Source organism: Medicago sativa, chromosome 7 (assembly GCF_051527215.1).
Source record: "Medicago sativa cultivar Bolivia chromosome 7, Bolivia_mono, whole genome shotgun sequence".
In the NCBI taxonomy this organism is placed as follows: Eukaryota; Viridiplantae; Streptophyta; class Magnoliopsida; order Fabales; family Fabaceae; genus Medicago; species Medicago sativa.
In genome coordinates this window covers 25,353,929-25,367,293 of record NC_140755.1, presented here as the reverse complement: position 1 = coordinate 25,367,293, position 13,365 = coordinate 25,353,929, and the positions used below count along the sequence as shown (strand labels likewise).

Here is a 13,365-nt window from a genome sequence, read left to right as displayed (position 1 = left end):
TTAAGCAAGGAAAGCACAAAGAGTACTTACCCGCATAGGAGGAAAAAGAGTTACAATAATACAAACAAGAGCCTAAAACCAGCAAAAGCTCGACACCAAACAACAACTCAATAAAAAACCCCCTACAAACCAAACCAACACGGAAAGGCTAACCAAAACCAAAACAGCCGAAGCTGCCTGCTACACCAGAAAGCACGGTACACATACAAGCACCACCCACCAAGCAAAACATTTACAGCAGAAGCACAAAAAACACCCCCACCGAAAACAGCAGCATTAAACCGACCAGAGGCAGCCCCAACAGCAAAACAAAACACACAGACCTGTCTTAATGCTATGCAAAACATGGCAGATAGCAGAACAGAAGCGCCTCAAACCTCTAATGCCGCACCAAAACAGCACCAGCAGATAACAAACACTCAGACCAGCTACTGATAAACCACCAACAGCAGCAAGCAAACCAACAAGACTGCCAACCTGCACACAACATCAGAACCAGGCCAGGCAGCCCAAGCATATCATCCACCAAGACAAAACCGTGGATTCCAGCACCATTCATAGAACAAACAAGTTACAATTTTCAATCTAGACAAGCTCCATTGCCATGACAGCACCTTGATTTGATCCACCATTTCATCCACCCTGAAAATTTTATTATTAAAGATCCTATCATTCCTCGCCTTCCAAACCACCCAAACCGCCGCATGCCAAATCAACCAAGCTCCCTTTCTTAGTTTCTTCGAATACACGGCACGAGACTTGTCATTGAAGCTGGGTACGGATTGGAAAATGGCTCACAAATGGAAAATGGAGCCGTTAGGAAGAGGATATTTTTCACTTTACCCCTTTGAAAGACTAGGCTCACCACTTCATCATTTTGGTGTTCAAAAGCTGAAATGTTGCTTCTTTCTTATCTACGTCTCCACATGTTAAAAGTTTCTGTTTTGAAAGACTTGTCCCAAAATGAGTATATATTTTATCTTGTAATCATTTCTTTTAATTTAAAAAATAATTAAATTTGTTTGAAGTAATTTTAGAAAAATGTAAGATGACATGGTGGACATGTATATATTAGTTAGATGTCCATCTCACTTAAATGTGTGCTACGTCTACAAAGATTGAGGGTCAAACTCAACGGAGTGGGGATTAAATGTATGAGATTTTTAAAACAGAGTACCAAACCTGCATTTGTAACGCCCCGTTTTTGGCACCAAATATTGTGCGTCTGTTTTTTTTTTTATTAGGAACGAAAGAATAAATAAAACCTTTATAAATTCAAGTCATAGACTTTTATTAACAAAATAAAATAAAGGTTTCTCTTCAAAAATGAACATCAGAGTTATATAGAGCTTTGTTTGGCAACGGAATAATTTACAAGACATAGGTACATCCCTACGCAGAGGGAGAATTTCCTATCAAAAGTATTCACTAAAATAAAAAGGATCCTAAGCTGATCTTTAACTATAAAAATATAAAGTTGGGTACTGGACCCACCTATGACATCAAGCTTAAGGTTTGCTCCCTATCGACTATGTGAATGGTATCGAGTTCGTCTCTCGGTGAACGACATCTATCCTGCGGTTGGGTCGAATCATTAAGACGAAATAGTCCACTCATCTGGGGAGGTGGAATCGTCATCTTCCGCCGTGGTAGCTCGGCTCCATTTGGATTCGTCATAATCTAATGGCGTATAGCCCACACATCCACTGAAAGGGTCACCAATCCAAAAATAACAAATATACAAGAAGCATAAACAGAGAAAACATTATACGTGGATTGAAGATCTCATTTCAACCCACGTATGGAAACAAGTAGAAATTAAGATTAATCAAAATTATTTAGACTCGATTCCTAATGCAATGCAGACTCTACATGAGTGTGAAGCCAATCACAGGACATCACATGCATATGATTCCGGAATTAATACACCTCTGCAGAGGGTTGTGGCAACTCCACATAAGGAGATGAGTATCTACCCATCTATCAGACTCAATGATCCACTACGGGATAAGGTGGTCTTCAACGCACCCCGTGCCACCTCTCCGGTGTGCACCTCGTGACTCCTTTCTGGTGGTCACGTTTACTATGAAATGCATGAGCATACGATTCCCCTTATATGCTAAGCATTTCTAAACATATGCAATATATTAATTATATCATCATCATCATATGTAATTCATTAATATCAAGAATATAATTTTCATATGTAAACATTTACTCACTTTGACAATTAGGCATTCTCAAACACGTAGTCAAATACAGAGCAATTACAAACATAAATATCATTTCTTTTTTTATTGGAAAATATTTAAAAATAGAAAGGTGCCCTTACCTCGACTAGCTTTTTATCCAAACAAATTTGACCTTGTCCCTTCAACGTGACTTAATGAAATGATATCCAATCCACTTTGTAGGGGTAAACAAATTATATTTTGCAGAAATTCCCTCTCTTAAACAATAATTCTATATTGCAAGCATGAAGTGTTTAAAGTTTTGAACCTTAGACTTTTTATATAACACCAGGGCAAAATAAAGTTGGTTACTAACATCTTCTGACGATATATACGAAGTTCATAAATATGAGTGAACGACTTTCCCCCTACAATTGTTCCATCTATGCAACTTTCTTTACCTCTCTCACTCACTAAGTTCCTATAAGACCGAACACCAATGGATACCTTACCACATAAGTGCTACAAGGGCTTGTTTTAGTTAAGAAAAGATCAACTAAAGGAAACATAACTTGCTTCACCAAAGGGAAAAAGTCAAGAGTGCAACAAGACTCCAAAAATTTCTCCCACTAAACTCGACTATTGATCAGCTTAGGACAGACGACTCAAAGACTCTAAGAAAAGTCAACCAAAGCTCTGATACCACAATGTAACGCCCTTGGATCATAAAATGTTGATGCCGTACGTGTGAGAAAGATAAGGGGAGAAGATATTTTCTTTCACAAGCCAATATTCATTTGACTATACTAGTTACAATTGGTTCTTATGAGAGAGAATTTTTGATAGGAAAAATATTTTTATTGCATAAATCTATCATAAATAATTTTATGAGTCTATAAAAAAAATTTCGTACAAAACGGAGTTTGTTTTAAAAATTAAGCGCGGTAAAATTTTCCGTCTGTGGAAGAGACTGAAAATTAAATTCTCGAGAAATTTTCTGAAAATTTTATCATGAGTCGCTATCGTGATAAAAACCACAAAATATTCCAGTACCGATAAAAATTCATCGTCAAAGGTATTATTTATTTTTATTTAATCATAAACTAAAATAAATGAGGTAGCATAATATTATATTATTAACATTTATTTATTCTTAAAATTACGGGTCTTACAGCATTTAAACAAAAAAAGAACGATTGATATTAATTTAATCAAAATTTAAAAAATTATTATTATATTTATAAAATGAAATAAAAGGAACTAAGCCCACATGAAAGAAAGTTGATCCTAATGTACAAGTAGGGGTGGCAATTGGATCCATGAAATTCATATTCATCCGATCCATCCACTACAAAATCCATCCAATCCATCCATAAAACATTTTTATTTTTTAATGGATTGTATCCAATCCATCCATTAAAAAATATGGATGGATCTAGTCCATCCAATTAATTTAAAGATCCAATGGATCACTTTTTATTGTTTATTTTTATCCAATGGATCATTTGATTAAAAAAATAACAAATTAAAACAAAAAAATTAAACAAATTAAAAAAATTAAAAGCTAAATAGTGAATAGCTTATTTCTTCCCCAATTAAAAACTCAACCCTAATTTCTTCCCCAAATTAAAAATTGAACCCTAATTTCTTCCCCAAATTTCTCTTCAAATCAGGAATTGGTTCAGAGTGCACCTATGTAGCAAATTCCGGCGACGATTCTTCTTCCTCTTCTGTTCAAATCTGAAATCTAAAATCGATTCTTCCTCTTCAAATTTGAAATCGATTCTTCTTCCTCTTCTGTTCCTATTGATTCAAATTCCGGCGAAGATTCCGACGATTCTTCTGACGATACGATTCTTCTGTGCCTTTGTGAGTCTCTATTATATTGTAATGTGATTTTGTTGCGTTTTCTGAATTGGGTTATCTGAGATTATTGTTGTTTGTGTTTGCTCTGAAGAACTTCTGTGCCTTTGTGATTTTGTTTGTGTTTGGGTTTTCACTCACTTTTTTTTTGCCATTGTACATGTTAATAGCTTGGTGAAGTTGCATAAGTTTTGAGAGAATTAACTGTGAACCAAGTTAGGATTTATCCAAGTTAATAGCATGTTTGGTTAGACCTTTTGCCATTTATTTTTTACTTTACCATGTAAAAGTGATTAACTTCGATAAATCATCAATCTATGGCTGTTTAGTTTATAATTGCATTGATGAGGGAAAATCTCTGCACTGTCATTAGGTTAGTTTAATCTCAATCGTGTATCATGTAGTGTGATTTACATATTCTCTTGGTACCTTTGTAGTTTCTATGCCCCAATATATATTCTTTTTGGTTAATTGATGACCTCTGTATGATCCTCCAATATTGAGTGTTGTATTGTATGATACAAGTTGTTAAATATTTATTTTGTAGTGTTATATAGTTAAAATTTGCTTATCATTTTTAAAATGGATAGTGGTTTAGTGAGGTAACAGGCTATGAGACTATTCCTCATGGTTCTCTCTTTGAATCAGGATAAGTTAATAATTTGCCAAAATAAATTTCGAAAAATGGAGAAAAACAATATTTGGTCTTTAACCAAACATGCTATAGAGAAAAGTTACATGATTAATCATCACATTGTCATATAGATTTTGTAGTCACATGAGGTACTATTCCTGGTTTTGTGTTTCTGAATTATTGGAATTCCTTTGTTTTTAAGTTGTTGAAAAAATTATCATCTACTTCTGAAACATGGCTGCACCTGCCATCACAAAGATAAGCAAATTTACAACCTGTATCTTTGAAATCAATATTTAACTCGTGTTAAACTCTGTTATAGGAAATATGTCTAATGTAGAAGATGTTGAAGATGTTCCTGATGAAGATGAGGAAAGTGTAATTCCTAGTACAAAAAGAACAAGAAGATCACTAGTTTGGGATTACTTTGAGAAGTATTTTGATGAGAGAGGACTGCCAAGGGCAATAAGTATTTTTGATCCATCCATTAGGATCCAAATCCATATCCATCCAATCCATCCATTTTGCCACCCCTATGTACAAGTGTTCACTTCTCTACATCAAAATTTCCCGCTCGTATGCCTACATGGGATTTATTTTTCTGTCTCCCGTTTATTCTTATATGACTGTTCTATATTAGTTTATTTGTTTCTTATTCTTACTTTATCACAGTTCATTTTAATGCTGAAGAGATGCAGTGCTCTGATAGTGGGAAAGATGAAATTTGTTAATTTTTGTTTCTTTCTCATCTCAGTCTGTGATATCATAACTTCTGTTTGTTTTTTAATGTTGATGTTTGAGATAGGCAGAGGACAAGGCTAATGTGTAAACTTACCAAGGTTATTAATTTTTTTAGAGATATGAAAGATGGAATTTTGTACTGAAAATCATTTGATATCACAATCCGGTTTTTCAGATATTCACAAGAACTTCAGTTCTCCAGAGTTAAGCACTCAATTAAGTGCTTACAAAATAAAATAGCTGCTATAGCGTAGTGGAATGTGAACAAACCGGTATTATTCTTCGCGATAAGCTAGCTAATACAAAATGTTTAGAGTATCCGCTATGCTATAGCACTGTTGGATATGAGAATTTCAACATTCTGCTATTTTCTGCTATCCTCTATTGACAGCATTAGCCAAATGACAAAACAAGCAAACTGTGTTTAACTACTAGTTACCAACAATGGTTTATAATTGCTTCTTTCCCGTTTATTTTTATAATTGATGTTGGGTTGAAGTTCAGAGCCACAAAGATCACAATTTTTATATCACCTTGTTCTGGTTTTTGAAACTTTATTTAACATGATAGTGTTTTGCTTTTTATCAAAATTGCTGCCTAGACTTGTAGAATCGTACAATTTTACAAGTTAACTAGTGATTTTAATAACTTTGACAAAAGTTTAGGGAATAAGCATTTTAACTAAATCTGATACCAATTGCAACTACTTGAAGTATTTTACAACTTTGAGAATAAGCATTTTAACCATTGCAACTACTTTAGGACTGTAATCAATTGTATGATTATAGTTTGGTTAGTTACTCTCCATCTAGCTAGCAGTAGTTACATTTTCTTATTTTCGAATTCACAACCTTGTATTTCAAATACAAAATTCACATCTATAAATTACTTTAATTTTATTAATGGCGCCCTCTCAAAATTGAAAATTTTGTGTGATGGTATCTAATTGTACGCCCATACTAAACTTATCTAGAATATTTAGCATGTGCGTTAAATTTAGTACTGGATACATTAAAATTACAACATAATTTCGACCAAATGAATATATACATTAATATAAGTTCGTACATCTGATAAAATATCAATGGCCAAATTCATATATCTGATAAGTATTCGAATACATATAATTTCTTCATCTGGTACGAAACGAGCTCTTGACGATAATCCCTTCGACTGCATATCTACCTCCTCTTGATACGAGCCACCTGCTAATTTGTAAAATAAATAAATGGTTTGGGGTGAGACATAATGTCTCAGTGAGTTCCACCTATCCTAGGCTGTAGGCAATCTCAGGAAACCTAGGATCGCCATCTGTCTCTAAACTCAACCCTTTTTGGGTTTATACAGTTTATCATACATAACTGAGCGATCGGGGGATAACTAGATCGCTTTCTCTGAATTACTAATATGATTCTGATACTAATGCCAAAATCATAATCATAATCATAATGTCTGTCATATTATGTTAGAAATGTTAGCGTTGAACAAACAATATTATCTGAGTTGATTTTACGGAATAAACTCAGGTGGAGTAACCCCGAAATTTATTCCACTCTGACCGGTAATAATTCTAACTGACGGGAACCCAACTGACGGGGATACCGGACTCCTCTGATTATTGTGGGGTCATCCTCACGGATAATGCCCGTTCCAACTGGCGGGAACCTTTCGTATCCAACTGGCGGGATAGCGAAAGCCACATCTTAAACATGTTTTAATATTATAACTTGGACTGATTTTCTGATAACTGAGTTAATCCTCAACTCCACTACTGACGGGGAGCTAGAGAGGAATAACTTATCTTAACTGATTTCCTTGCAGTAACAACATTCTGAGTCTAATAATAAAGACGTAGTAATTTCGACTTTATTCTGAAATTAATTCTGATACTAACCTATTCAGGTTCTAGGCATATCGTTGTCATATGCCATTCTTAAAAGGTTATAAAATTTTCCCCATATCCTGATAAATTAAATTCGACTAATTACGCCGAACTTCCATACTTAGAATTCTTTACTTTCCAATGATTTGAAATCTAACCATGAATAATTTGTTTCAATGGCTAATTTACTCTAAACATTCTTTTACACAAATAAATATACATTATGGTAGTATATGATTAGAGGATATTCATAATACAATTTCGGCTACATATTCGATAAAAATGAGAATTTAGAGTCTTAGCCAAACCAAACCATCATGTCACTTTAAAAGTATAATTTATATTAGCTAAGAGTCGAAATAAAGTAATAAAATCCAACAATTCTCACCTTCCGAAATGTTAGCCGAAATTGCATATTTATTCATACTCACGTAAAACTTATCATAATAATTTTCCTCTAACTCCTACATTACCATAAGCATATTTATCAACATAAAAACTATTTTAGAGTACACTAGCAAGGGTGTGAACCTTAAATCATAATGTCACTAAATTATGTTCTAATGTACCAAATTATATTCAATTATTCTAAAGGCATTATTTAACTACCCAAAGGGAAGTTTTCTAACTAAAGGAACTCACCTCAAATCATTTGAAATAGCATAGGCTCATCTCAATCAACTTATCAATCGTTTGTCCATTTCCGTCAAGCCTCTACGTTCTTTAATCACTTCCTCAAAACCACTTAACTGTAGATTATGGCTTTTACTTCTCACTTTTGCATTTCTAACTTCAACCAAAGTCACGCTCAACCTTGTAAGTATCCATAATATACCTGAAATCATTTTTAACAAATTTAACTTCACTTTGTAGCTCATTTCGGAAAAATCCATGTCAAACCCGTAAGCCATTTTTCAGCAGAATTTTACAAACTTTAAATACGTTTTCTGAATCCGTCCCTAATCCGAAACATACAAAATTTATATCCAAACTGAAGGGAATCCAGTGTAGTATTCAAAAATCCAATAATTACTCGATTATGGGTTACACGGCAGCATATACGGGCCAAAGAAAACCATACAAATTTTAACCCAATTCCATATCAATTTCTTTAATCCAATTCTAACTTCTCTAGTTATCATAAACAATAATAACATATACACAATACCACATCAGCCATCTATAATTTCTGTCCTAAGCTCAATTCCACCTTACTCAAGAACTTACCTCATTGAGAAATATTTTCTTCATCTTCTTTGAAATTGCACCCCCACCATTCCAATTTTGTGCTCTTGGATACAAATTATCTACATGTAATTTGTCAAACAACCAAAATTACTAATAAAATCACATAAGCCCCAATTTGGGATTAGGGTTTTGCCAAGGGAAAAGAGAAGAGGAATACACTTATCTTTGATCCTTTACTCCTCCAACATGAAGGATTCCCAATGATTCTCTACATGTAAGCCATCCATCACTTGAGTTGAGAGAAAATTGAAATTAGGAAGGAAAGGTTTCGTTTGGCCACTTCAAACAAGGGAAAGGACTATGTTTTGCTTCATTGAACTTAAGTGGATGATTTAAGGTACAAAGAAAAGATATGCAAGCTTGAAATGATGTCACAATGGAACATTTTGAGGTTGGGGGCGGTGGAAAAAGGCTTCAGCCGAGAGAGAGGTTAAGAGGGAGAGAATTGAATGTTTTTCTTCCCATTATGTCCAAAAATATCTTCTATAGGATCCTTGCATTACCATTCTACTATTCTTATTCCTTGTAATTACATTACTACCATTGGTGAATAAAATGACTCTTTTATCATCTCATTTAATTAGAAAATGATCAAATTGTCCTTTCTCGATTATTTCTTCTCAAGCACGATAAAATGATACTGCATTCTGCATGGGATTAAGCGGGATATTACACTAATAGTTCACATAATCCATGTATTTTGTGTGATGGCCAATATTATGTTTGATTTCTTGGTTTGTGATTTTATACATGTTTCATAATCCATGCACTAAATAAAATAATCAAACTGTTCTGTTGGCTCGTAAAATTGCTATTTTCGCATTCCACCTCTCTCTCACACATTTTGACCGGGAAACATTTTCGTATCACCCCCTTCCTGTTCAGTGTTAGCAAAAATCCCATCCTGTTCTTAAGTCATCGACTGCGATGTGGGCGTTATTGACCAAGTTGTTGGCGTTTCTCAGGGTTTTGTTTCTTCTTTTTATATGCATTGGCCATCGTAAGTTTTCATATTGAAGGGAAGGTACAAGAAAGGAAGGACATGGAGAGTGGTGGATATAATCTATAATGACCTAGGAAAGAAAACAACTCAGATTTTCATAATGTTTGATTAACTCTAACTAATAGTAGTCATGTTAATGATAATTTTTGCATTGAAATTGTTACTAATTTGATTTTATTATAATATAATGTTTTCAAACCTTTAATTTGATTTATTCAATTTATTATCTTATAGTGTTAAAGTTTATGATAATGTTTGCATAAACTTGTTACTTAAATTGTTTTTGTTACCTGTCTTCTAAACCAACATAATCATACTAACTGCAGAAGTAAATATAAATAACGTATTAATTTCAATTTACATGAAAGATCATATTTATATTTATCTCAAGTATTATATAAAATTCTCTTATACAGTGAGTCAACACTGCTATCAAGGAACCCATTTGGAATTGGCCTAGTGGTTGGCTTGGGATCTTGGAGTTTGCTCCTCTCAAGGTCTCAAGTTCGATTCTCTCTAGTGCCAATTTCGGTGGGCTAATCTATACAAAGCTTTGCTGGCTTTAAATGGGATCCCCCGCAAATGGGCGGTGGGATTGATCCCCTCTGATTAGTCGGTCATTGGATCGGATACCGAATTTTCAAAACACTGCTATTAAGGGATATAGATACCAATGTTTTAATACGAAACTGTGCTAAACCATTAACTTCCTAAGTTATTTTATTCATTCTTGCCTAGTAGCCGTATCAGTTTAATGTATGATTTTCTATTGATGAAACATGTATGAAAATGGTAGAATACTCCACAGTGAGTGATAATTGAGAAGTCGCGATGTGTTCTAAATTTTTAATAATATTTTTTCCGTGACACCCCAAAAATATACATGAAAAAAATTTATTTTTTTCTAAGTTATTTTGTCACAATGATGGGGCCAAACTAAGAAGTATAACGCCGACCCGTGCAACGCACGGGTCTCACGGGCCGGAATAATTTGATACATAATAAAACGAATAATTAATAAAGTTTTTAGTCCCTATAAATATATCAAATTTAGTTTTTAGTCCTCGTAAATTTTTTTGATAGATTTTGGTTTCTATAAAAAATTTCAGCACGTAGTTTAGTCCCTATTAAATTAAAATTTATTTAATTATGCTTAAAATTTTAAATTTTTTAATGATCTGTTACATACTTGTTTAAAACATTATAAAATGTTCCTTCGCTTAAACACATACTAAGCAAAGGCAAGCATACTAACTTGATTTTATCAATCTGTACTTTTAATTTAACATGTGAATGCGTGGGATCTAGTTACTCAAGCCAAATCAGTATTGGGTTTTCTTCATCAAGCATACCAACTTGGTGAATGACTATCTAACATTCAGAAAAATATTAACACCTTCCGGAGGTAAATCTAAAAATAAATTTCGTACATTTAGAGGTCGAAGCGCTAATAAAAGACAATGATAATAAATTGTTGAATTAATACTTATGGCAATGAATAAATTTATTTAGGTGGACTGGAAAAAGTTTCCTTAGCTAAGTAAATATAGCCGACACAGCAACTTGAAGAAAATTAAAAACCAAACTGTAAAAAACAAAAGGAAAAAACACAGATTATTTAATGTCTGATTTATGCAGATTGAAGGAATTCGATAACAAAGCAAACGGCTCTAGCATTCGAGCAAGCTAAACATCTTTGTCGTCCTTGTGCTCAATTTTGACACGAACAACTCTGGTAGGTTTTGTGGCCGACGTCTGGCCAGCTTCATCATCATCAACAGCCACATAGTCAATGCTATTAGAGGACCTCTTAGCACCTGTTTTGGTGGTTGGTGTGTCAATCACACATGTATTGCTGCATGAGTCCTCAGCCTCTGGTACATCCTGCAGACATTGGCGGCAAACAATTTGATCAATTGTGTTACGGATTAAACCTTTACGGACTCATGAAAGATTAATGTAATAATTACCATCTGAACATTTGAATTGTTTGGCGCAGCACAATCCACACTAAGCTCAACAACAGATCCATCGTTGGAGTTATTAATTGTATTTGTTTCTCTACTGACTTTAGTCTCGTAGAGCTAACGTGCCTGCATGCACCTTCCATTCCACCGTAAAGACTCATCGCCACTGTATCAGAACACTTTTCACCACTGTTGGCTCCATCCATTCCTCACCGAACAGATCAGTTACCATACATTGATTGATTAGTAACTAATTTAGTAAGGGAACCATAGTTTCAATTATAAAATTAAAAAAGTATACCAAAAATTATATTAGGAGAATACCAACACACAGATTTGTTAGAAAACAAATGAATAGTCACGCAACCGTTTAAAATTCCAGAGTAAACTTAAAAATGTCGTGATTTTATAGGAACTAAACATATTTATTTATAAACATAAAATTTCATTAGATATAGATAAAGAAACTATAAATTGTAATAAGTTAAATATAAAGTATGTAAATAAATTAAAAATTAAAAATATAATTATGTCTATATATACTATATTTTATTACCGTGTTTTTTAAATTCGTTTAAATATTATTTTAATTAATGGTTAAGAAAAGGGAAAATTTCTTATACGATATTTAGTCTGACAATAACAATAGTTAAATATCATAGTAATATGAAATCATGAATATAAATATGATAAAGGGCGACAACGGATTATACCCATGTTGGAGAATCGACTTAAACTAAACAATTTTAGAAGCTACTATGCATGTGTTTGATTATGCGGTGACCAAAATTGAGTTTGATTGAATTGATTTTATATATTTTTTTTGAAAAATAAAAGAAGGATTATATTAATTGGAAATGAATCCCAAATTTCTTTTGGATTTTCTTCTACCCAAATCTTATTTAAAAGACTTAAACGCACTTTTGGCCCCTAACTTTATCATAATTGCAATTTTGGTCCCCTATTAAAAAAACCACTTTTTAACCCCCTAAGTTTACCCTTTTTTTTCAACTTTAAGGCCCCCTTAATCTTGACTCTATCAACGCCCACGTGGCTCATCACTTAAGTGAGTTGGACGCCACATGCATTATTTTTCAATTAAATTTAAAAGAAAAAGCCACATGTGTATATTATAATTAAAGAAACAAAAAAGAAAAAGGTAATGGGAAGGGGCGCACGTCTAAAACACAAACAACGATGTCAGCAGTTCAACATCTTACAACATGAACAACAACAAACCACTTATTATCAAAAGAAAAAAAAACTATGGTCCTCTTTAGAAAGAATTTATCAGGCCACACTCATGCTTTCTCATCTACCATTTCTTCTTCTTTTTCATGGATAAGAAAATTCAAGGATGAAGGTGACATTCACAGCCATGGTCATGTGTATATATAGTTATACCGTATGAAAGAAAAAAGTAACAAACAACACCTTTGTGTTCTTAGTATAATTGTATTGTTCAATTATAGACTATGTGATTCTTCTATTTCTCTCTTGTTTCACACAAGTTTTGTTTCACAGGGAGACGACGGTGACGATAACAGTGGCAACGTTAACGGCGTTTTAGAGAGAATATGAACCTTTTTTGTTGCTGTCGGATCTGATGCGAAGGTGAATCAGACTTTGAAGGAGGAGGTAACCAATTCCCCAACTTACTTCTCTGATTTACTTCACTCTGTATGTTATTTGTGTGAAAACCGGTCCCCTGAGCACTTTGATTTTCCCGCGTTCTGCTATCTCTTGGTTTGGTGTTATTTGGATTGATAGGAAATTGAATGCATGCAGTTATGGCCTTTACTTTTTATATTTGTTTGTGCTATTGAGTACATTTTCCATAATCTCTAAAATAGTAG

At 33.6% G+C, this 13,365-nt stretch overlaps 2 long non-coding RNA genes across 2 annotated transcripts; both read right to left on the bottom strand.

Annotated features, from left to right (window-relative positions):
* Positions 1–6,395: 6,395 nt before the first annotated feature.
* LOC146905141 (uncharacterized) lies at positions 6,396–9,074 on the bottom strand. The gene is made up of 2 exons (XR_015019559.1): positions 8,519–9,074; positions 6,396–8,126 (listed from the first exon to the last, which is right to left on the bottom strand). It is a non-coding gene; the product is annotated as an uncharacterized LOC146905141 (long non-coding RNA).
* Positions 9,075–10,948: 1,874 nt separating this feature from the next.
* Positions 10,949–12,098, bottom strand: LOC146905140 (uncharacterized). The gene is made up of 2 exons (XR_015018554.1): positions 11,513–12,098; positions 10,949–11,426 (listed from the first exon to the last, which is right to left on the bottom strand). It is a non-coding gene; the product is annotated as an uncharacterized LOC146905140 (long non-coding RNA).
* Between the last annotated feature and the right edge of the window lie 1,267 nt (positions 12,099–13,365).